At 46.2% G+C, this 24,708-nt stretch overlaps 1 protein-coding gene across 3 annotated transcripts in view; it reads left to right on the forward strand.

Annotated features, from left to right (window-relative positions):
* ITPRIPL2 (ITPRIP like 2) overlaps positions 1-24,708 on the forward strand; it is a 236,575-nt gene that overhangs the window by 197,508 nt on the left and 14,359 nt on the right. The gene's annotated exons all lie outside the window — the stretch shown is intronic.

The raw sequence follows: 24,708 nt of genomic DNA on the forward strand, positions 1-24,708 counted from the left end.
CCTAGAACTCATTTTTAAACAGGCTAAGGTCCCTAGTCTGAAATAAGATGCCATAGGAGGTTTCCTATGAAGAGAGGAGAGATATATCAAGCAATGCCTTGCACTAACGAAGGCCAAGGCAGCCTGAAACAACTGCGCTTCACTGGGGCACGCTGGGCACTGGTCCCCCCTGGGAATCACTGTGCCCCCCTCTCCGCCACTCAGTAGCATACGGATAACTGTTTACAGGCTCCAGCAGTGCACAGGATAGGGTCTGTAAAAAATCTCTCCATGTCAGCCGGAGTCTATGGAAGTATGTTCTAACATTGTCAGTCAACAGGTCTGAAGAAGGCTTACAAGCTGAAAGCTTATAGTTTTTCTTTCAAATTAGCCAATAAACTAGAACTTGTATTTTACAGACAAGACGTTTTGAATTAGGAAAATAACCCTAATACAGTTAATGTAACTGTCCTAATAGTCCCCTACCACTAACACCTGTCTGGCCTTAGCTGCACTCCAATAGCAATTGGATAGAAAGCAGGTAGAAAGACCTCAAATTTCCAAAAAGTACAAAAACTTTATTAGCAGCCAAAACAGTAACAATTGGTCTCCCACACCACATAAAAACTGTTTTAAAAACCAATAATACGGCAACACGAACTCTCACATCAGTTTAGCTGTAGCTGCATTTCTTCTTTACTCACCGAGTGTTTGCTATTATGGATGTGTGTAAGTGAGGATGTGGAATACAACCTGTTCTGATGCATGGTGTGAGAGTTCGTGTAGCCGTATTATTGGTTTTTAAAACGGGTGTTATGTGGTGTGGTGACCAATTGTCACTGTTTTGGCTGCTAATAAAGTTTTTGTACTTTTTGGAAATTTTAGGTCTTTTTACCTGCTTTCTATCCAATTGCTATAGGAGTGCAGCTAAGGCCAGACAGGTGTTAGTGGTAGGGGACTATTAGGACAGATAGGGTAATTTGTTGAAGAGATCATGCATGCTGGTCTGTATGTTATCTCCCGGGCGCTTGGGTTTGGCATGTGCCGGATCACACAGACAAATTGATATAGTTACATTAACTAAGTTGTAGACCCACAATAATCTAATGCACTGATGGTTTGAGGTATTCTTATTCTTATACCCACCCAGGTATTACTACCAAAATTTCCTTTTACTGAGGACTCTCTTTTCCTCCAAAATAAACTTAGCTGCACTGCTACTCTCATTCCTATAGGCAAAACATGTCTAAAGCTCACCATACAAACATCGATTTTAATCACCTAAATGGGCCCCACCAGCCGGCTATCATGCCCACTTTGTGCCCCCCAAATTTTTAGCTGGAGCCACTACTGCTGTCTGCAATGCAAATTGTAATATATTGCTATGTCATTTCATTGTAACGGTTAGCGGAACCGCCGACAGAACGCACGTGGCGGCGGGTTCCGCATCACAAGCGGTAGCCTTCGCATCCTTGCCGGCGGGCGGGGTAGTGCAGGCGGCGGAGTCCGTAAGCTCCGTCGTCCGCTCCCTCGCGGGCTCATAGTCTCCGCCTTACGCGCGCACGCGCGAGGAGACAGGACCTTTATGCCTCTAGAAGGGGACTCAGCTGACCAGGCCGGTCAGCTGACTCCAGCAAGTCTTTGGATTGGCTGGGGCTCTGGGGCGGCGCTGGGCAGCTCTCTAGCTACATATAGGACTTGCTTGTCAGTAGCAAGTCGTCTGCTGTCGTGAATACTTCTGTGTTAGCGCTCAGACCTTAGACTAGATCCCAGGTGTCGAAACCAAGGACTTCACACCTCAAATTAGGATTGTATATGATTATTTACCTGTGTATGACTCTGGCTCTCCCTGACTATCCTTTGCTCTAATCGTTATTGTGCTTCTGCCTCTGACTCTGAATCAGCCTTCTGTTTCTGTACTTTATCTGTCCGGTAGTTTACGACTCGGCTTGTCTGACCTCTCTATCCTCATCAGTGGGCTCTACCACTGGTGAGGAATCTGTATCTTACGCCTACTCGGCTGCAATACAGAGTTAATCACCTGCTCCTCAGGAGATTAACTCCGATACCTCTGTCAACCTTTCAGTTTCAATTGTGCTATTGTCACAGCTCAGCCAGCTTCGCCTGCTCCACAGGAGATCCCTGGCTGCAGCACTGTCTTAAAGTCACCTACTCCTCGGGAGGCTTAGATTACGCCATTACTGTTGCACCAAGCACCTATTTTCATACCAGCTCCTGTGTCCTTGTTATACTTGTATTATTGGTGATTCTGCAGATCATCATATAATCAGGCATACGTCTGTATTATTGGTGATACTGCAGATCACCAATAATCAGAAAGATCTGTTTAGCTGACATCAATCATTACAGAACAACAGAACATACATTATGGACGCATTACGCAGCCAGGTTGAGGCTCTAACCACCTCAGTAAATAACCTCATCGGGGTGGTTAATACTCAACAGACCCAGATCACTCAACTGTCTGGGTCTGTGCAGGTCCTCCAAACGGCTGTTAACGCAATGCAATCCCCTTCTGTCACAGATCTTTGTATGTCAGTACCTGAGAAATTTTCAGGGCATAGGTCTGACTTTCAGAACTTTTGCAACCGAGTGTTGTCCTATTTTGAGTTGAGACCTAACTTATCAGGTTCCGAGCAACAAAGGGTGACTTTTATAAAGACATTATTATCAGGGGACTCACAAACCTGGGCATATAGTCTTCCACCTGAAAATGAAGCCTTATCTTCAGTTCAGGAATTTTTCAAGGCAATGGCCATAATATATGATGATCCGGATGTTTCGATCACTGCTGAGAGGAGAGGAAACTCAAAACTCTCAAGCAGGGTCGGAATTCAGTTGAGGTCTATGCGGCAGAATTTAGAAAGTGGACTGTGTCGGCTAGGTGGGGGTCATACGCATTATTAGACTGCTTCCTTTCAGGCCTGTCAGACGCAGTCTCCGAGTTAATGTTGGGACACCCTGAGCCTAAGTCAATTGATGATGCTATTGCGTTGGCCATGTGAGTTGACCGCCGGTTACGCTATCAGCGTCAATCTCGTGGGAAGAATGCAGTAAGATCTGTCTCCTACGCTTCCTCTTCACTTACCTCGCCAACAGACGAGCCAATGCAGATCGGACATTCCCGGTTAACACAAGCAGAGAAGGAACGCAGAAGGGCTGAGAGGCTTTGCCTGTATTGTGCAGAGGAGGGTCACATTGTACAAAATTGCCCCAAGAAGTCGGGAAACGCTGCCGCCTAGGTGTAGTTTGAGGTAATACCCTAGGCGAGCAGATTTTACCTCTAAATAATAATCGTTTACTCCTTCCTTGTTCTATTTCCTGGGGAGACCAGACCACATGCACTGAGGCCTTCGTAGACTCAGGTTCTGCGGCCAACTTTATAGACTACGAGTTTGTAAAAGGGCTGGGAATTCCATTACACTTTTTAGATCGACAAGTAGTGGTCACCGCAGTTGATGACTCTCCATTACAATACAAACAACCTCTCTCTCAGACCCCGATGTTGTCGTGCACGATAGGGGTTTTACACAAAGAAAGATTACAGTGTCTTGTACTGCGCATGGCAACCTCTACCGTTATCCTCGGTATGCCCTGGTTGCAATGTCACTCCCCGCAGATAGACTGGGCTTCAGGTCAGTTACTGAGTTGGTCGTCCTACTGTCATCGTCATTGTTTTGGAAAAGTTGCTATTTGTGCCACTAAGGTAGAGGTTAAAGGTGTGCCGATACAATAAGCTGAATTTACTGATGTGTTCTGTCCTAGGTCCACTGATAAACTCCCACCTCATCGGAGTTTCGACTGTCCCATAGACTTAAGATCTGGTTGTATGCCCCCCAGAGGTCATCTCTATAATTTGTCAGGGCCTGAAAAGCTGGCAATGCGGGAGTACATTAAAGAAAATCTGGCGAAGGGTTTCATCCGTCCCTTCCGGTCACCGGCCGGGGCAGGGTTCTTTTTCATACAAAAGAAAGACGGTGGTCTTAGGCCTTGTATTGATTATCGAGGTCTAAACAAGATCACCGTAAAGAATCGCTATCCATTGCCTCTGAGGGCTCTTTCACACTAGAGGCTGCGGTAGAAAAGGCTGAAAGTCAGCCTTTTGCCTAACGCCAATACATAGCGTTTTCAAAGCGTTTTCAAAGCCTTTTGAAAGAGTTTTACAGCCCATATGAAAACGTCCTTTTTTTTTTTCTTCTATAAAAATAAGTGAACAAGATAGCTGTAAAACGCTTTGAAAACGCTTTGAAAAGGCTTTGAAAACGCTGAAGTTGGCGTTTTCCATTGACTATCATTGAAACGCCAACAGCCAACTTCGGCTGTAAACAGCCCTGAAAAAGCTCCTGGGAGCGTTGAAACGCAACGCTCCAAAACGCCGAGTTAGATGTGAAAGGTAAAATGAAAGTCTATGGACTTTCTTTTACCTAGCAAAACGCCAACTTCAGCCGTGGCGTTAAAACGCCGAAAAATCCCTCTGGTGTGAAAGGGCCCTTATAGACGATCTTTTTGCTCAGGTAACCAATGCCAGTATCTTTTCAAAGTTGGACTTACGTGGGGCATACAACCTGGTACGCATCAGGGAAGGTGACAAGTGGAAGATGGCCTTCAACACGCCCGACGGGCATTACGAATATCTAGTTATGCCCTTTGGGTTGTGTAACGCCCCTGCCGTCTTCCAGGAGTTGATCAACGAGGTCTTCAGTGAGGTGCTGGGGAAATTTGTGCTAGTTTATCTAGATGATATACTGATTTTTTCTTCAAACCTTACCGAACATCGTAAACATGTCAAGTTTGTGTTAAAGAAATTAAGACAGAATTCGCTGTATGCAAAACTAGAGAAGTGCCTCTTTGAAGTCACTAAGATTCCTTTTCTGGGGTACATTATTTCCACTTCAGGTCTCTCTATGGACCCAGAAAAGGTCTCTGCTGTCTTGGAGTGGCCTCACCGGTGGGCTTGAAGGCACTTTAGAGATTTCTTGGCTTTGCCAACTACCTCAGGAAATTCATCAAGGGGTTTTCCTCGGTAGTGGCCCCCCTTACCAGTCTTACCAAGAAGGGGGCTGATCCATATCATTGGACGTCGGAGGCTCAGGCAGCCTTCAATACCCTAAAGAAATTATTCTGCTCTGCACCCATTCTGAGACACGTAGATGTAACTCTTCCTTTCATTCTGGAGGTGGATGTATCGGAGATTGGGGTTGGAGCTGTGCTGTCTCAGCGTTCAGGTCTTCAAGGTAAACTGCACCCATGTGCCTTCTTTTCCAGTAGATTCTCTCCTGCTGAGAGAAACTACGATATTGGTAATGGGGAGTTGTTGGCCATTAAGTTGGCCTTTGAGGAGTGGCGCCATTGGCTGGAGGGGGCAGAACACACTATCACGGTTTACACAGACCACAAGAACTTAGAGTACATTGAAGGAGCCAAGAGGCTCAGCTCTCGACAAGCCCGTTAGTCTTTATTCTTTTCTAGGTTAAGATTTGTGATTACTTTTACACCGGGTAGCAAAAATGTCAAGGCTGATGCGCTCTCTAGGTGCTTTGAACCTGAGACAGTGCAAAAGTCAGTCCCGGAGACCATATTACCACAGAAAGTGGTTTTGGCAGCTACTGATACTTGGGAGAACTGGGCTGTTACTCTGGGTGCCTATCAGCAGGACATCCCTGAGGGGAAACCTGAGGGGGTTATGTTTGTTCCACTTTCTTTTCGCCTCCAACTATTACAATTATTTCACTGTCATAAGAATGCTGGGCATCCTGGGGCAGCCCGAACTCAGGATTTGCGAGCCCAATGTGTATGGTGGCCTTCTCTGGCACTGGACTGTAAGGAGTTTGTGAGGGAGTGCTCTGTCTGTGCCAAAAGTAAGCCCTCCCGCCAGGCACCAGTTGGTGCTTTACAACCCCTGCCAGTACCAAACGAACCTTGGACCCATTGGTCCATGGATTTTGTGGGCGAACTTCCCAGGTCAGAAGGAAAGACGGTCATTTGGGTGGTAGTCGATAGGTTCAGCAAGATGGCTCATTTTGTCCCACTGAAAGGACTCCCCTCGGCCCAAGAGTTAGCGGATCTCTTTATTCAACACGTTTTCCGGCTGCATGGCATTCCGGAGAAAGTAGTGTCAGATCGGGGAGTACAATTTGTTTCGAAATTTTGAAGAGCCTTTTGCCATCAGTTGGGCATGGACCTATCGTTCTCATCAGGCTACCAACCACAGACCAATGGCCAGACAGAGAGAGTTAACCAGTCCCTGAAACAATTCCTCAGGTGTTATGTGGCAGATGCCCAGTCAGATTGGGTCAAATTCTTGTCATTTGTGGAATTTGCACACAATAATCTGAAAAGCTCCTCCACGGGCTTTCCACCATTCCAGGTGGTATCTGGGAAGTCTCCGAAGTTTGCTCCACTACACGTGATATCCACTCCTTTCCCGGTTTTGGAGGATTGGCAGAAGGTCTTAAAGGAGATATGGACTTTGGTCAAGAATAACCTGGGTAAAGCCTTTCGGGCACAAAAGAAACAGGCAGACAAGAGAAAATCTATAGAATGGAGCTTTTCACCAGGGGACATGGTTTGGGTTTCTACATGGCATTTGGCATTGAAACAACCGTCACCTAAGTTGGGTCCCCGATTTATTGGCCCATACCCTGTTTCTAAAAAGATAAATGCAGTCACATATGTAGTTGACCTCCCCTCCAGCATGAGAGGGGTAAGGTCATTCCATGTTTCTTTATTGAAACCTGCGGTGCATGTGAGTTTCTCTCCCCCCCCCCCCCCCTGTGATGGTTGAAGACCAACACGAATATGAGGTCGAGAGGATTTTGGATTCTCGTCGGGTTCAGAATTCCATACAATATTTGGTCCATTGGAAGGGATATGGGCTAGAGGAAAGGTCTTGGGTGCCGGAGGCTCGCATGCATGCCGAGTATTTAAAAAGAGAATTTCATGAGTTGCACCCTTGGAGACCAGGTGGGAGATGTCCGGAATCCACTCCCTTGGGGGGGGGGGGGGGGGGTACTGTAACGGTTAGCGGAACCGCCGGCAGAACGCACGTGGCGGCGGGTTCCGCATCACAAGCGGTAGCCTCCGCATCCTAGTGCAGGCGGCGGAGTCCGTAAGCTCGGCGGACTCCGCCGCACAGTTGCTGCCTAGGGGGTCGTCCGCTTCCTCGCCGGCTCAGTCTCCGCCTTACGCGCGCGAGGAGACAGGAACTTTATGCCTCTAGAAGGGAAGTCAGCTGACCAGGCCGGTCAGCTGACTCCAGCAAGTCTTTGGATTGACTGGGGCTCTGGGGTGGCGCTGGGCAGCTCTCTAGCTACATTTAGGACTTGCTTGTCAGTAGCAAGTCGTCTGCTGTCGTGAATACTTCTGTGTTAGCGCTCAGACCTTAGACTAGATCCCAGGTGTCGAAACCAAGGACTTCACACCTCAAATTAGGATTGTATATGATTATTTACCTGTGTATGACTCTGGCTATCCCTGACTATCCTTTGCTCTAATCGTTATTGTGCTTCTGCCTATCTGATTCAAGTTGCCGACCGTGCCTGTTTACTGACTCTGAATCAGCCTTCTGTTTCTGTACTTTATCTGTCCGGTAGTTTACGACTCGGCTTGTCTGACCTCTCTATCCTCATCAGTGGGCCCTGCCACTGGTGAGGAATCTGTATCTTACGCCTACTCATTAGGTGTTCTCGGCTGCAGTACAGTGTTAATCACCTGCTCCTCAGGAGATTAACTCCGATACCTCTGTCAACCTTTCAATTTCATTTGTGCTATTGTCACAGCTCAGCCAGCTTTGCCTGCTCCACAGGAGATCCCTGGCTGCAGCACTGTCTTAAAGTCACCCGCTCCTCGGGAGGCGGCTTAGATTATGCCATTACTGTTGCACCAAGCACCTATTTTCATACCAGCTCCTGTGTCCTTGTTATACTTGTATTATTGGTGATTCTGCAGATCATCATATAATCAGGTATACGCCTGTATTATTGGTGATACTGCAGATCACCAATAATCAGAAAGATCTGTTTAGCTGACACCAATCATTACAGTCATGTTAATAGACTATAGGTGTGCTATAAACCAGTGGTACCGGATGTGTGTCTGGCTTTTCTGTGATATACAGAAATTATATGCATGGTTAATAACTTTTCTGAAGTGATGCGTTATGAGGGTGATCTCCTGCTGATGTGATACTGAATACTTGCACACAACTTCTGTTTTAGGGAGGCAAAATTATACTTGTCAAAGCTTTAGTAAAAATTTGGGAAGTCTGGAATTTGTTAAACAAACTGTGACAAGTGATACACCAAAAGGGATAGGAAAGCGGGCTGCTATTGTCAGATATTACATTGTTCCCTCTTTCCTATAGGACCATCAACAACCACAGTGGAGTCAGGAAGAGCAAAGTCTGCTTACAGTACATGCAATCTGATTGGCCAGACTATGGTCCACAATCACACAGATCACACTATGATTGGCCAGAAGTTAACAAAGACATTACTTTGATTTCATTTATATAAAACCCAGGCTTAACTGCAAAATGGAAACTTGAGCTCATCACTTTTTCTAACTATTTTCTATCCTCACCGAAGCTAAAACAGAACTGAACCTACATTACAATGGCAACTATTTATAATTTGATAACTATTTTATAAAAGGTTCTCCCCAATGAAGGATTACCTCATAGTGATGAGCAAAAAATCTAACATGCAAATTTCTTATGACAGAGAATGGGAGAGAAATTGAGCTAATCAAAGCCAGCAGCTGCAGGAGCCTAACTAAGCTATCCCTATAGCTCTCTCTGCACAGCAGCTCTCCCTTCTCTAATTACTGCAGGGCCAGGCACACGAGTGAGTGAAAAGCCTGAAGCTGCCTGCCTTTTATAAGGGGGGGGGGGGGGCTCCAGGAGGGAGTGTAGCCTGATTGGCTACAATGTGCCTGCTGACTGTGATGTAGAGGGTTAAAGTTGACCCTCATGATGCACTATGGGGGTGAACCGAACTTCCGGAAAAGTTTGCGGTTCTCCGCGAACGCAAACCATGGAAGTTCGCCAGGATCCGTTCACCTGCGAACCGTTCGGGCCATCTCTATTTAGCAGTTAGGTTTCACATGGTCAATAGGCTGGAGCCAGTGAGCTCATACATGAATACAGTGGTGTGAAAAACTATTTGCCCCCTTCCTGATTTCTTATTCTTTTGCATGTTTGTCACACTTAAATGTTTCTGCTCATCAAAAACCGTTAACTAAGTTAAAGATTACATAATTGAACACAAAATGCAGTTTTAAATGATGGTTTTTATTATTTAGTGAGGAAAAAAAAACTCAAAACCTACATAGCCCTGTGTGAAAAAGAAATTGCCCCCTGAACCTAATAACTGGTTGCGCCACCCTTAGCAGCAATAACTGCAATCAAGCGTTTGCGATAACTTGCAACAAGTCTTTTACAGCGCTCTGGAGGAATTTTGGCCCACTCATCTTTGCAGAATTGTTGTAATTCAGCTTTATTTGAGGGTTTTCTAGCATGAACCGCATTTTTAAGGTCATGCCACAACATCTCAATAGGATTCAGGTCAGGGCTTTGTCTAGGCCACTCCAAAGTCTTCATTTTGTTTTTCTTCAGCCATTCAGAAGTGGATTTTCTGGTGTCTTTTGGGTCATTGTCCTGCTGCAGCACCCAAGATCGCTTCAGCTTGAGTTGACGAACAGATGGCCGGACATTCTCCTTCAGGATTTTTTGGTAGACAGTAGAAAAGAATTCATGGTTCCATCTATCACAGCAAGCCTTCCAGGTCCTGAAGCAGCAAAACAACCCCAGACCATCACACTACCACCACCATATTTTACTGTTGGTATGATGTTCTTTTGCTGAAATGCTGTGTTACTTCTACGACAGATTTAACAGGACACGCACCTTCCAAAAAGTTCCACTTTTGTCTCGGCGGTCCACAAGGTATTTTCCCACAAGTCTTGGCAATCATTGAGATGTTTTTTTAGCAAAATTGAGACGAGCCTTAATGTTCTTTTTGCTTAAAAGTGGTTTGCGCCTTGGATATCTGCCATGCAGGCCGTTTTTGCCCAGTCTCTTTCTTATGGTGGAGTTGTGAACACTGACCTTAATTGAGGCAAGTGAGGCCTGCAGTTCTTTAGATGTTGTCCTGGGGTCTTTTGTGGCCTCTCGGATGAGTTTTCTCTGCGCTCTTGGGGTAATTTTGGTCGGCCAGCCACTCCTGGGAAGGTTCATCACTGTTCCATGTTTTTGCCATTTGTGGATAATGGCTCTCACTGTGGTTCGCTGGAGTCCCAAAGCTTTAGAAATGGCTTTATAACCTTTACCAGACTGATAGATCTCAATTACAGTACTTTTGTTCTCATTTGTTCCTGAATTTCTTTGGATCTTGGCATGATGTCTAGCTTTTGAGGTGCTTTTGGTCTACTTCTCTGTGTCAGATAGCTCCTATTTAAGTGATTTCTTGATTGAAACAGGTGTGTCAGTAATCAGGCCTGGGGGTGACTACAGACATTGAACTCAGGTGTGATAAACCACAGTTAAGTTATTTTTTAACAAGGGGGGCAATCACTTTTTCACACAGGGCCATGTAGGTTTTGTGGTTTTTTTCCTCACTAAATAATAAAAACCATCATTTAAAACTGCATTTTGTGTTCAATTATGTTATCTTTGACTAATAGTTAACGGTTTTTGATGAGCAGAAACATTTAAGTGTGACAAACAAGCAAAAGAATAAGAAATCAGGAAGGGGGCAAATCGTTTTTCACACCACTGTATATATGAAGTCCACCAGGATTTTGAAGATCAAGAAGTCAAGTCAATCATGTTAAATAAGGTACATACATTACAGTACAAGACTAACCTGCTGCAGTTCCACACTGCCCTTGCTCATGCGAAGCAGGAATACTTTAGCAAACTCATCGGAGCACAATCTTCCAATCCCTGGCGTCTTTTTGCCATTTTCAACTCCCTGCTTAAACCCACCCCCCACCCTCTGTTTCCTCCCTCTCTGCCACAGATTTAGCCACCCACTTCACCAACAAAATTGTCTCCATCCGTCAGGAAATATCCAATCTTCAATCCTCACCTCTCACCCCCTCCCAACCCAATCCTCCTCCACCCGATCCTCCCCTCACCTCCTTCACTCCTACTACCACTGAGGAAGTCAACCACCTACTGCAGACTTCCCATACCACTACCTCCCCCATGACCCCATCCTTTCTGATTTACTTCAGCCTCACTTCACGGATTTGGCCCCAGTCCTCACTACCCTGTTTAACCTCTCCCTATCCACAGGCACCTTCCCCTCAGACTTCAAGCAGGCCACAGTACTGCCCCTGCTCAAGAAATCGTCCCTCGACCCCTCGCTACCCTCCAATTACCGACCTATCTCCCTCCTCCCCGTTGCCTCAAAACTCCTTGAGCGTCTGGTTCACAAACGTCTGACCCAGTACCTCGATGCCAACTCACTGCTAGACCCACTGCAATCTGGATTTCGGCCCGCCCACTCAACCGAAACTGCTCTCACTAAAGTGGTCAATTACCTTGCCTTAGCTAAAGCTGAAGGTAATTACTCCATTCTCCTCCTCCTTGACCTTTCAGCAGCTTTTGACACAGTAGATCATTCCCTTCTCCTCCAGTCCTTCCAGTCCCTGGGCATTAACGATCTCGCCCTGACCTGGCATTCATCCTATCTCTCCAACCACTCCTTCAGACCTCCTTCAATGAGTCCTTGTCCACTCCCAACCACCTCTCCGTGGGAGTCCCCCAAGGCTCGGTCCTTGGCCCCCTACTGTTCTCACTACACACATCCTCCATTGGCAAGGTTATCTCCTCCATGGGTTTTAACTATTATCTGTATGCAGATGACACCCAAATCTACCTCCACACCCCTGACATTTCCACCACTACCATGGACAAGGTCTCCTCCTGCCTATCAGCCATCTCCTCCTGGATGTCCGCTAGGTTCCTGAAACTAAATATAGACAAAACGGAATTTATGATCTTCCCACCCCAGCCATCCATGAACCTCCCAGATGTGCATGTCACTGTTAACCACACTACCTTTCGCCCTACCTCTCAAGCCCGCTGTCTGGGTGTCACCCTGGACTCCGCACTCTCCTTCACTCCCCACATCCAAAACCTCACAAAGTCCTGCAACTTCCACCTTCATAACCAGGGTCGGACTGGGACACCAAGGGCCCACCAAGAAAGTTTCAGCCTGGGGCCCGCCCGCCCCCCTCTCCTCCCTCCCCCCCCCCATTTTGGGCCCACATACACATGTACTCTAGAAATTTTGCATGACTTTATGGTAGGTAATAGATTGTTAGCAATTCTGAGGACAGTCTCCAATAGGGATATGTCTAAATGCGGCGCTGAATGGGTGTCACCACGCACTGGAACATCGGCGTAGTCATGATGAGTCATGGGCAGACTTAAAAAAAAATACAAAACACAAAATAAGTAGCGGTGTTATTCACAGAGATTAGGTCTGACCAGATACATTTTAGATAAAATATTCAAGTAGTTACATACCTCATAATTCATCAAGTAGTCAAATGGCAGAAGATACCCCCACAAAATGCAATCAGGTTGGTGGCAGATACCCCCACACAATGCAATCAGGTTGGTGGCAGATACCCCCATAAAATGCAATCAGGTTGGTGGCAGATACCCCCCACAAAATGCAATCAGGTTGGTGGCAGATACCCCCCACAAAATGCAATCAGGTTGAAGGCAGATACCCCCATAAGATGCAATCAGGTTGGCTGCAGATACCCCCCACACAATGCAATCAGGTTGGCTGCAGATACCCACACAAAATGCAAACAGGTTGGCTGCAGATACCCCCACAAAATGCAAACAGGTTGGCTGCAGATACCCCCACAAAATGTAATCAGGTTGGCTGCAGATACCCCCACACAATGCAATCAGGTTGGTGGCAGATACCCCCACACAATGCAATCAGGTTGGCTGCAGATACCCCCACAAAATGCACAAAATGCAAACAGGTTGGCTGCAGATACCCCCACAAAATGTAATCAGGTTGGCTGCAGATACCCCCACACAATGCAATCAGGTTGGCTGCAGATACCCCCACAAAATGTAATCAGGGTGGCTGCAGATACCCCCACACAATGCAATCAGGTTGGTGGCAGATACCCCCACACAATGCAAGTCCCCCCCACCTTGGAAGGGGGGGGCAGAGGGCACAGATCAGCGGGGAAGCCTCCCCCCCCCTCACCTAGGGCCCCCCCCTTCCGTGCACCCCCCTCCTCCAGAAGTGCAGCCAGCAGCGAGCGGAGAATAGCTTACCGAGCTTCAGATGATGCTAGCTCCGCTCCGCATGCCGCTGCTGGCCTGCTGGTCTCCTGTAGTGACGCTGTCCAATCACGCTCTCGCAGGAAGTACTGCGAGAGCGTGATTGGACAGCGTCACTACAGCAGACAGTGAGCAGCAGGGCAGCAGCAGCAGCGGCATGCGGAGCGGAGCTAGCATCATCTGAAGCTCTGTAGCTATTCTCCACTCGCTGCACTTCTGGAGGAGGGGGGTGCGTGGAAGGGGGGGCCCCTAGGTGAGGGAGGGGGGGCGCTTCCCCCCTTCCCCGCCGCTCTGTGCCCAATTCCCCCCCTTCCAAGCTGTGCCCCCCTCCCTCTTAGCTCTGGGGCCCCCAGGAGGCGGGGCAGTCGGGGCCCACCGATGGGACCATCGGTGGTTCGGTGGCTCAGTCCGAGCCTGTTCGTAACATCTGTAAGATTCACCCTTTCCTGACCTCTGCCACCAAACTCCTCATCCATGCCCTCATAATTTCCCGCCTCGACTACTGCAATGCCCTTCTGTCTGGTCTCCCTATGACCCGAATAGCCCCACTGCAGTCCATCTTGAATGCGGCAGCCAGAATTATCCACTCCTCCCATCGCTCCACCAGGGCGGCTCCCCTCCGTGAATCCCTCCACTGGCGTCCTATCCAGTCCTGAATCAGATTGAAGATATTGTGTCTGACCTACAAATCTGTCCACAAAACCTGTCCAACCTACATTTCTGATCTTACTCAGAGGTACACACCTAGCCGCTCACTCTGTTCCTCCAATGAACGTTGCCTGACCGCCCCCCGCATCACACAGTCCCATGCATGCCTCCAGGACTTCTTAAGAGCTGCTCCAACACTTTGGAACTCTCTAACTCCAACCATTAGGGCAGCCCCCTCCTTCAACATCTTCAAGAAGGCCCTCAAAACTCACCTTTTTCACTCTGGCCTACCACCCCTCACAATTGCTCTAAACCCACAACAGAACTCTGGTCCCTACCTTCATGTCTCTACCTCTCCTTCTAGATTGTAAGCCTTTGGGCAGGGTCCTCCTCCTTTTGTGTCCTACCCAATCATGCACCTCCGTTACTGTGCACCCATGCTATGCACTTGAGTGAACCTAACTTGCCTAATCTCCATGCTCCCCTCCAGTGGCTGACTAAGCATTACCTTGTACTCATACTGTGCTGTGTGATCTGGTTTTCTTGTATTCCTGTATTGTCATATTGCTGTATGTCACCCTAAATATTGTCTGTAACCTAAATTAATGTTCAGCGCTGCGTAATATGTTTGCGCTTTATAAATACAATAAATAATAATAATAATAATTTGGCAGATGCTCTAAGAAGCATCAGCTAGAGCAGGGGTCTCAAACTCGCGGCCCGCGGGCCATTTGCGGCCCGCGATACAATATTTTGTGGCCCCAGGGCCCCAGAGCTTGTAGGGGCCCCCAGTGGCTACAAGAGGAAAAAAAAATTTTTCAAATCGGCCTTATAGTTTTTGAGAAAATCGATTTTAAAGTTGCAAAGGAAAAAAAATACACATTTAAAAACCCGCCGACTTTAATGGTTAATAGCAAATCCACCTTAAATGCTAGAAACCCTAAATTTGCAGGATATGTTAAGGAGATCATTAGGAATAAGAGGAAAAAACAATTTTTCAAAAAGACCTTATAGTTTTTGAGAAAATCGATTTTAAAGTTTCGAAGGAAAATAGTATACTTTTAAATGCGGTAAATGTCACTTTTAGTAGCAAGCCTAACGGTAGTGTAATTTTACATGTATCAAAAGAAAGAGCAATACATTTCCTGACAGAGTTTCCAGGGGGTCCATACGCAGCCGCAGCGCTTTGGCCAGGGATCGCTATACAGCCGTAATATGGCTGTATGAAGACTCCTGGCATTTTTTCCTATTTTCCCAATTTTTTTTTTTATGTTTAGAGTGGGCGGGCAGAGGCGGCGATCCGCCGCGATTGACGTCAGGAGGGGCAGAGCTGAAGCTGAAAGCTCTGCCCCTTCCAGGAAATGCCGGCGGATTGCCCCCGGGGCAATTTGGGGGCTCTGCAGCCCTCGTTTTGCGGCGGGGACACGTGAACTCCCTTATGCGGCCCAGCCTCATCCTGACTTTGCCTCCTGCGGCCCCCGGGTAAATTGAGTTTGAGACCCCTGAGCTAGAGGCTTTCATATACTCAGTTTAATTTTCTCCCTGGGTCAAGAGAAATTTGCATATTAAATACATGTTTGTTCATCATGGGACGGGCGGGGAAGAATACAGAGAGAGGTAGGACCCTGCAGAGAATCTAAGCTTCCACACAGTATCAAAAGTGTATAAAAAAAGTGTGTATGATCTTTTTCCTCTCAGTTCTTTTTACTGCACAGGCAGTGAATGTGTGGAATGTACTCCCACAAGAGCCTGCACTGACAGACACAGCTACATTCAGTAAAGGATTTACTTTGTATTTAGAAAAGAAATTCTGTATAACACATTCAGAACTATGATGATTAATGAAAACACAGAGCAGGATTCCTGGTTTCCAAACCCACATACAGTCATTTATTGTCTTCTAATGCTGCCAGGGGCTTGATCTCCAAGTTGGGCCTCATATGGTCAAACCAGTTCTACTGTTTTCCACTCTGGCTGTTGTTTTTCTATGTAAAACAGCATAGACTAACTTCACACGTATTCGAAAAACAGAATGTTTAAAAAATTGGTATTAAAACTTGTGTTTGTTTGCACATTTTTGTTAAACAAGGTGTGTATGAGATCTGCAGATATCATAGACTATGAATGCGGTTTGCAGGAACGGATCTTTTGCAGGAACTGATCTTTTGTAGATACTGACCTGTTGCATCTGTACAGCATCTTTGTGTGCAGCATCTTGCAAAGATTTTTATCTGATGGGGAGTTCAGCTCCATAGAATAGACTGTGTAGATATGGCTCTCATACTACATGAAAGGGGGTAAAATTGGTCTGTGATCTTTCATTTTCCAAAGACTTTTATCTGACGTGTGTACCCACCTTTAGTCCCATCATTTCAAATTACTTTGTGCCAGAAAGTTTGAAACTTGTCTCTGTGCTGTTTGGCATATTATTAGCGGGATACTTTGTGGTATTTGTGTAGTAGTGGTTTATTTCTGGTAACTCGACCATACAGCCTCCTTATTGTGCATCTTGAAATTGCCACACCACCTTGTTTTCAAAGAGTTATGTATTTCACCTTAAAGGATGCCAGAGCTGAAGTATATAGGTGAAACTGGGGGAGCTGGCATGCATGGTGTGCTGTCCTGGTGCCCACCGCTCCCCTCATACTCCTTTCTGCCGGGCCAGCGCAGGAACAGTGATGCCCAACTCCGGTGATCCAGAAAAGGGTGCCGGAGGGTGATTAGGAGCATCGGAGGGGCAGAAAGGAGAGCGGTGGGCACCAGGACAGCTCACCATACGTGCCAGCTCCCCCAGTTTCACCTATATACTTCAGCTCTGGTATACTTCAAGTTATTTGTGGGAATTTTCCTTGCATCCGCAGCAGTGGCTGGATAGTGTAATGGTTAAGGGCTCTGCCTCTGACACAGGAGACCTGGGTTCAAATCTCGGCTCTGCCTGTTCAGTAAGCCAGCACCTATTTCAGTAAGGAGTTTCTTGGGCAAGTCTCCTTAACACTGCTACTGCCTACTGAGTGCGCTCTAGTGGCTGCCTCACAAGCGCCTTGAGTCCGACAGGAGAAAGGCGCTATACAAATACTGCCATTATCCCGAACAATTTTTCTGGCAGTTGTGGCTGAAATGTTTGTTGGTCTACTTGACCGTGGTTTGGTTTCAACGGAAACCATAATTTTCCACTTCTCAATGGACAACTGAAGTAAGAGGTATATGGAGGCTGCCATATTTATTTCCTTATACACAACACCAGTTGCCTGACTAGCCTGCTGGTCCTCTGCCATATACCCTGAACAAGCATGCAGCAGATCAGATGTTGCTTGCTGATATTTTTTTTCAAATCTTATATGATTAGCTGCCTGCTTGTTTCTGGTATGATTCAGACACTACTGCAGCCAAATAGACCAGCAGGATAGCCAGGCAACTAGTATAGCTTAAAATGAAATAAATATGGCAGCCTCCATATACCTCTAATACTAAGTGGCATTCTCAATTCCTTGGATATTTTCTTAAAGGACAACTGAAACAAGAGGTATATATATATGTATTTTCTTTTAAACAATACCAGTTGTCTGGCCGTCCTGCTGATCCTCTGCCTCTAATACTTTTAGCCATAGACCCTGAACAAGCATGCAGCAGATCAGCTGTTTCTGACATTATTGTCAGATCTGACAAGATTAGCTGCATGCTTGTATCTGGTAAGATTCAGACACTACTGCAGCCAAATAGATCAGCAGGGCTGCCAGGCAACTGGTATTTCTAAACAGGAGATAAATATGGCAGCCTCCATATACCTCTCACTACAGTTGTCCTTTAAATCCCTTTCCTGATTTATAGAGATCAACTACCTTTTCCAGCAGATCATTTGACATTTATTTTGCTTTCCCCATGACTTAGGCCACATACACACATCAGACCATAGTCTTTTGAAAATGAAAGATCACAGACCAATCTTACCACCCTTCATGTAGTATGAGAGCCATACCTTCACAGTCTTTTCTATGGAGCTGAACTCCACATCAGAAAAAAATCTTTGCAAGATGCTGCACACACAGATGCTGTACAGACACAAAAGATCAGTATCTGCAAAAGATCTGTTCCTGCCAAAAATCCATTCCTACAAATTGCATTCATAGTCTATGAGATCTGCAGATCATTATACACACATGATTTAACTGACATTCATCTGCAGATCAGATCCACCAGGATGGATTTTCAGATCTGCAGATGAATGTCAGTTAAATCATGTGTGTATGATGATCTGCAGATCTCATAGACTATCATTGCAATTTGCAGGAATGGATTTTTGGCAGGAACAGATCTTTTGCAGATACTGAACTTTTGTGTCTGTACAGCATCTGTGTGTGCAGCATCTTGCAAAGATTTTTTTCTGATGTGGAGTTCAGCTCCATAGAAAAGACTGTGTAGAGTATGGCTCTCATACTACATGAAGGGTGGTAAGATTGGTCTGTGATCTTTCATTTTCCAAAGACTATAGTCTGAAGTGTGTATGAGCCTTTAGAATCTAAACAACTAAGTGGAGCACTGAATGAAAGGTGAAAGGGTCTGTCAGAAGTCCAGAAACGTGTTAACCTTTTATACATACCCACGAATTACAGGCAAACAGATCACAGGTGAAGATGGTTACCTTTAATAGTCATTAAAACCAGCTTGTGTATAGATGTGTGCATGTTATCAGGTCAAATCACGAGGTTATGAGAACTTTTAATCAGGGTCATTTGGGTAGTTTGTGTAGTGATTATGATCTACAAAGAGTTGTTTGGCAATAAATACCTTCAGCCAACCACTATGAGTGAAAGAAAAGTTTGTGTGTTATCATTCATATACTAAGAAAAATGTTTAAAAAAATCATAAATTCTGCCAGGGTATGTACACTTATGAGTGCAACTGCATGTGCAATCCCTGAGTGCCGACTTCTTTGCCCTCATCTCCCTATGCCTGTTGATGAATAAAGCAGAAGTTAAATGTTCTCTCCCTTCCAACAGCTTTTTTCCTAAGGTCTATAGGTAGCTTCACCAGTCATAGCTAAAGCTGGTTATTTTCAAACAAACTAGCCAAATTCCACATACCATACCGACAGCTCTACTGTATGGTGAGTTTATACTGCAGCCTCCCTGAGTAACTGACCCATGGTAAAAATACTGATACTTCCCTAGTATGGAAAACGGCTGAATGTTTTAGATGGAGAACTCAGAAGACCTGTTGGACTGGTTGGTCAGCCCTACATGCTGGATAAAGATTAAAGGTTTATTACCTTTATAATAATAATGTAATGTCTGTATTTACAGCAAACATCAGACTACATTTACTGAAAATACTGTAATCTTATCTGCTTATTAGTATGCGGGAGTTAGAAGGTTGCTTAAGTTATCTTTTAGACTCTTACTTGGAGATTAAACCTGAAAACGAATGATTTCAACACATTCCATTGACAGGAGCGTCCTTCACTACAACAATCTCTTTTCAAAGGGCTTTGATGCAGAATTTGAAACTGGCCCTCCTCTCCTTCCATCAGTTCTGCACCCAATCTTCTCATGCCATATCTCAACTACCCATCCTTCCTATTATTGAACACAATCCTCAAATAAAAAGATACAGGAGCTCCATTGTTCAAATTAATAACACAGAAAAAATAATTTTACACACCTGTGAAGTATAGTTACCATTTAAGGATCTAACAAGCCTTTGTTGTTGGAAGGCATATGCACAAGATGATGGCCCTGGTGGTGCCAGTGGCTGCAGAAGTATGTACGAGAAATGGTTTGGGGAAGGGCCAATGGCCCTCTGTGTAAGTGGCAGCCTCTGTGTTGGAGGTGCAGATTGTGCAGTAAGGGAGGCGGAGTTAAAAAGACCTGACAAATCTGGCAATCAGGGCAGTTTCTCTGCTAAATCACTCTCAGGGAGGGCATGAAGAAAACTCTCCCCTCTCCCAGTAGACCGTAGCAAAAAGAAAATATATTACTATTACTTTAAGTGTCTTTGTGTCCTCATAGATATCAGAATTAAGTCATATACACCCCAGATACCAAAATTAAGTATCCATAGGCCCCTCTGTCCAACTGTAGAAATAATTGACGCCAGATATCAGAAATTGGTAGCTACGTGCACCCCAAATATATGTCAGTGGAAATCTAGCCAATGGCAAACAATCGTTCCTTCTTCCATTGATTCAGGGGCTTAACAATAGACCCTGCAAGGGATGAAGCAGCAGGGGAGGGGCAGAAGCCGGAGGGGGCCCTGTATTGATTAATATCTCTGATGCCTGTCTGCCTCTCTGAATGTAGTGCCACTGGTAGCCCTACTTGCAGAAAACTGCATGTCAAATTTGTGGCTATGTCAACGGAATGGGAGCTCATCTGACAAATTACAGATCATAACTCATACAAAACTGACAGGATCTCCCCAGTTCTGTTCAGGAAAACCCTCTTGCTGTTGTTGTCTTCAACAAAGTCGTTCTCACTTCCTGTCAACTGCAATCAGTACCATGTTACTGGATTGAACTCTGACCTAGCCTACCCCAACTGACTCCCGCCACCATGATGAGCCTAATAACGACCTTGGGACCTTTTTAAAAACTATTTTTGCAGTCCTCTTTTATACTGCTCAGGCTCAGTTCCGATTTGTACAAAAAGTACCCGCTCAGGATGTTTTCTGCAGCTAGCGATGGACATGCAAATAATTTTAAAGTGTACTTGAGACGAGCGTCAGTAAAGGATTTTAACTTACCTGGGGCTTCTTCCAGCACCTTGTAGTCTGTCCATTCCTTTGGTTCTGTCTGGTCCCCTTCTATCGTAGTCAGCCACAGTAAAGTCCTCAACTAAGGCAGTCAGGGACTACTGCACGGATCTGGCTGCACACCTCCTTAGCCACACTCCCATGGGCGGGAGCAATCTGTGCCTGCGCAATTACAAGCCATAATCAACTGAGCAGTCACAGAACAATACCGACTACAGGAGCGCGATTGAGGAGATGTGTGGTGGGGCCGTGCTTGCGTAGTAGTCAGCAGAGGGGACTGGACAGAGACCAAGGGAGGCGATGGACTGAAATGGGTGAAAGGGGGCAGGAAGAAACTCCAGGTCAGAATAAATTGTCTTGCTCCCTTCATGACAGGCTTACCTTAAAGTGGACCTGAACTCTAGTACACAACTAAAGAAAAGCATAGAGAAATGCACCCTGTAAGTATTTAGAGATTTTAGCCTGTTTAAAGGAAAGGTTCAAGAAAAATAAAAAAAATGAGTTTCACTTACCTGGGGCTTCTACCAGCCCCATGCAGCCATCCTGTGCCCTCGTAGTCACTAACTGCTGCTCCAGTCCCCCGCTGGCAGCTTGCTGACCTCGGAGGTCGGCGGGCCGCATTGCGTACATTTTTACGCATTCCCGCGAGTGCAGGAACATTAACACATACATTTTTACGCATTACTGGTTCAATGCGTAAAAATGTACGCATTGAACCAGTAACGCGTAAAAATGTATGTGTTAATGTTCCTGCACTAGCGGGAATGCGTAAAAATGTACGCAATGCGTCCCGCCGACCTCCGAGGTCGGCAAGCTGCCAGCGGGGGACTGGAGCAGCAGTGAGTGACTACGTGGGCACAGGATGGCTGCATGGGGCTGGTAGAAGCCCCAGGTAAGTGAAACTCATTTTTTTATTTTGCTTGGACCTTCCCTTTAATTCCCACTTATTTGTGCCTAATCACAAATTGTAAATCTGATCTCCCCCTTGTCACATGACTGCCTTTGGCAGAGATGGCAGATAAGGCCATTTGAAGCACAGGAGGTTAACAATATGTCTGCTTCCATGAATCTGGAAGTAGAAACTGTGCAGATTTATTTTAGGATTTCTATCAGGTGTAACAAAGAAATGTTTTTTTGTTTAAAGGTTATTATGCTGTTGCATAGCTTTTAGAGCAGAGAGTACATTCTGAGTTCAGGTCCGCTTTAATAATAGGGTCCACTTCCACTTGTGATTTAGCAGATCCGTTCAGTACGTTGCAGTAAACACAGCGCAAAGTCCCAACCTGCAGAGGTTTTTTTGGATAGTAGATGCATTTCCCATAGAAACCTATGGTGGAACACATCCAGTCCGGACACGAAAATCAATCAGCGCACACACTGAACTGTCTGCTTTGAGCGAGCCGTTTTTATTCATGGGCACTCAGCCTCATGCTGCTGCAGAAATCCCGGATCCAAGACTCGTAAGGCCCCTTCCCCACTTGAGTGCATCGCCACTGGTCTCCTCTGCATAGCCGCTGATACACACTCTACTTCTTGATTAGCAGGAAGTAGAGCGTGTATCAGCGGCTGTGCATAGACCAGCAGCAAGTGATTGGCGATTGGAACAGCAGGGAGTTGAATTGCTCCATACAAGGCTTCCCTGCGCTAACTCTGCAGCAGAGGGAAGAGCAAGGAGGGCGACCCCAGGGAGAGGAAGGGAGGGTCTTTCCCGCAACCGCTGCTCCCCCCTCTATCACAGCTTCTCCCTTCCTGCACACCCCTAGAAACGGAGCTAAGTGTAGGTAAGGGGTCTACGTGCTCCTGGGAGGCGTACATACCCAGGGCTGGATTTGTACTCTTTACCGCCCTAGGCCACTGTCACCAGCCGCCCCCCTTCAGTATAGGTAGGAAGATGACCCCTCCCCCATTCCTTCTAGTATAGGTAGCCTGATGACCCCCCCCCCCAGTATAGGTAGCCAGATGGCCCCTCCCCTTCCCTCTAGTATATGTAGCCAGATGACTCCTCCCCCTTTCCCTCCAGTATAGGTAGCCAGATGACTCCCTTAATCCCTCCTCCTCTCCCCCCCCCCCCCCACACCTTTCACTATAGGTAGCCAGCTCGCTTTCACCCCGCAGCAGTCATCTGTGTCACTCATTTCTCCACTCGTCTTCAGTGCAGAAGCTTCCTCTTCCTTTCCGTCTCCAATGCTGCTCAAGTCCATAGCCGCCGGCCACAATGCAAACATGCACAGGGCTCTATTCATAAAACCTTCCCGCAAGTTTTCCGCTCAAAACAGCAGATTTTCACGTCCATTTAGCAAAGTGGGCATTCATAAAAGCTGTTCCCGCATGAAAATCTGCGATCCCCCAGCAGAGCGAGAAATTTCCGCCTTCTCCAGTGTTTTTCTAGATTTATCTAGAAAAAGTAACAAACTCTAGAAAAAAGTAACAAAATGGCCATTCATAAAGTTTAGAGGAAGCGGTATGTGTACGGGAAATACCGCTTCCTCTGATTTTGCGGATTACATACAAGTGAATGGGACAGACCTCCCAGAGAGAGCAGTGCACGGAGGGACTCTGCCGGCTGAAGTGTTTACGCATGCCTTCCGACAGCTTACCGCCAGCTTTCAGCGGGAGATCTCCGCTCTTGCATCGCAGCTGGCAAGATTTTTTTGAATGACCACCCAGAAGTGTAAAATACCGCTGCGGTATTTTCCCTCCAGGAGTTTTTTCGCCACAACTTTTTTATGAATAGAGCCCACAGAGAGCAAGGTGGCTGCTGCACAGGCAGCTAGCAACAGAGTACCGGCTTCAGTTGCTCACCTGATCTCCCTGCATTGCAGCATTTACAAGCTTGGAAATGCTGCACCAGTTTAGCCTGCTGCTTTAGTGCCCTTTCTCCTGTGGTGCCCTAGGCCATGGCCTAGGAGGCCTTGGCCTAAATCCGGCCCTGTACATACCAAAGAGGCACCAGGAAAAAATGGCGCAGGGTGATGCCGATAATGGCATCTTGTTACTAAGGTTATTTAACGTTTTATAAGTGTCCTAAACCATTAAAATTAGCAATAAGATGTATTTACCTGCATCTGTGATACAATACCTCCTGGTCCCGGCGATCCCGTCTCCTGTCCACTTCGTGTTTGGTTTGAAAGAGTCCTGCAGCCAACCAATCATCATGCGGAGGACTGAAGCGGTATGGTGATTGGCTGATTTCCAGGCTCATTCAAACTAACAAGTGGAGAGGAAAAGTGATCGTCCAGGAGCAGGTAATGTATTATTTAACCCCTGCCGCCTGTCACACCGGAGTCTCCGCTCACACCCAGCTCCATGCACGTTGCCTAACCCGGACTACACCCACCCCACTGCCTAACACTAACCCTCCTGAGTCTACGCCCTCCCCGGAGCAGGAAAAATGGCAATACCGCAATAGAAACTAAAAGCATGGTAAACGTCATTTACCGTTTTGAAGTGCCACATTCTGACGCAGTGAATGTGATAGACAATTACCGGCAGTGCGACCTGCGCCATAATTTCCCAGATGCACTTGAATAACGGCTGTGAGCCAGAATGTTGCACTTCAAAATGGTAAATTACGTTTACCGTACTTTTAAATGGTGCGCCAGAAAGTTTCTATTGCGGTATGCACCATTTTTTGCTGATCCGCCTGGACATGCCTCTCCACGAATTGCAAACGCACAAAAAAAGTAGAAATATTGTGGTTTTTTTGTTAATTTTCAAGATGGTGATAGCCTGCAATTGATACAGGAGCCCCCCTAATTTTCAGCAGTGGGTAAGGTTTGCTAGGTAGTACTGTTGTACAGTACTTTCTATTCACAATGCTGTAGGTGTAATTCAAAGCTTTTTCTTTAGCTCGATTCCTCTTTAATGATGCATTTCAGAGTAAATTACCTCCCAGCATTTGTTTTTGTAGAGCTGCTTACTGTTCTTTCCTTCCATGAAGGCTTATGACACTGCCTGGTGCACGAAGGGTTAAGGAGTGAGCTGGCTAAACG

The sequence above is a fragment of the Hyperolius riggenbachi genome, chromosome 7, assembly GCF_040937935.1.
Source record: "Hyperolius riggenbachi isolate aHypRig1 chromosome 7, aHypRig1.pri, whole genome shotgun sequence".
Lineage (NCBI taxonomy): Eukaryota > Metazoa > Chordata > Amphibia > Anura > Hyperoliidae > Hyperolius > Hyperolius riggenbachi.